Raw genomic sequence first — 1,533 nt, 5'->3', positions numbered from 1 at the left:
GCTATCGTTCAAATGCTTCGGGACATAGCTCGGTTATAGTAACTCGCACAAATGCCTTCGGGACTTAACCCGGATTTAGTAACTCGCACCAATGCCTTCGGGCTTAGCCCGGAATTAGTAACTCACACAAATGCCTTCGGATCTTAGTCCGGATATAGTAACTCGCACAAATGCATTCGGGACTTAGCCCGGATATAGTAACTCGCACAAATGCCTTCGGGACTTAGCCCGGATATAGTAACTCGCACAAATGCCTTTGGGACTTAGCCCGGACATCATTCGAATAACCATGCACATTTAACAATAAATCATGACACATTCGTATTTCATTTTCATTAGCAAAACTCAAACACAAGACACTTATCACTCTTGCAATTTTGGCTCAATAGCCACACACAAAGAGCATGATTTTGATTTGCTTAAAACATGATCTAATCAAATCATAATTTAAGCTCTATTACTCAAGAACTTACCTCGGATGTTGTCGAACGATTTCGATGGCTATTCGACCACTTTTTCCTTCCCTTTATCGGATTTAGATCCCCTTTGCTCTTGAGCTTAATTAAACAAATAAATTGATTTAATCATTTGAGCATCGAAAAGAGGAACACAAGGCACTTAGCCCATATTTATACATTAGACATTAAAGTCACATACATGTGAAATCATGCATCAACTCAACATATTAACCCACACTCCCTTTTAGCCGATTGTCCTAACCAAGATAAAGGCATCAATATGCTTGCCTCTAACCGAATGCATGCAACACTAATCTTCTCATGTGGCCGAGTATGCATGTATATGTTGAGGCAAATTATATGCTTAATACTTCCCACAAGTATGGTTACTTGTATTGGTTATATACCGTTTAATTTCAAATTCAAAACTCGGCTAATACGCATTTATACACTAGTAATCAAATACTAACATTTTACATTTTATCTTACTACCATTTCACATCTACTTTCTACCATGGCCGAATGCATCAAGACACCATTTACCCTTGCAAGGCATAATTTCATCATCAAAACTAACAAGCTTATAATCCCATGACCGAAACCTCTAACAACACCAATTAAAATACTTCATGGGTTTGAGGTAAAACCAAGAAAGAAACTCATGAATATCGAGATATAAGCACTAACATTGTTCATCTAGATTTAGCATGAAACAACATCCATCACCCTTATAATTACCATAGCCGAAAACCTTACTCATTCGAAAATCCAAATCTCAACTTGGGTCACAAAAATAACTTGATATCTCATCAACACAACATCAACACCAAGCAAGAATGATACATCCATGGCCGAGTGTCATCTCCATCACATAGCAAGATTTAGACCATGGGCTAGGTAGAACTCAAGCTAACAACTAAAACATGCATGCATCTCATGGAACATCATCAAACATACCTTAGCCTAGTTACATGCATGGCCGAACCTCTTCAACCTTTCTTCTTCCTTCCTCCTTAAAATTTTCGGCCAAGGATGAACCAAAGGATGAACACTTTTTTTTTTTGTTTTTCTTTCC

The sequence above is a fragment of the Gossypium hirsutum genome, chromosome D10 (genome assembly GCF_007990345.1).
Source record: "Gossypium hirsutum isolate 1008001.06 chromosome D10, Gossypium_hirsutum_v2.1, whole genome shotgun sequence".
In the NCBI taxonomy this organism is placed as follows: Eukaryota; Viridiplantae; Streptophyta; class Magnoliopsida; order Malvales; family Malvaceae; genus Gossypium; species Gossypium hirsutum.
This window is presented reverse-complemented; position numbering follows the sequence as displayed.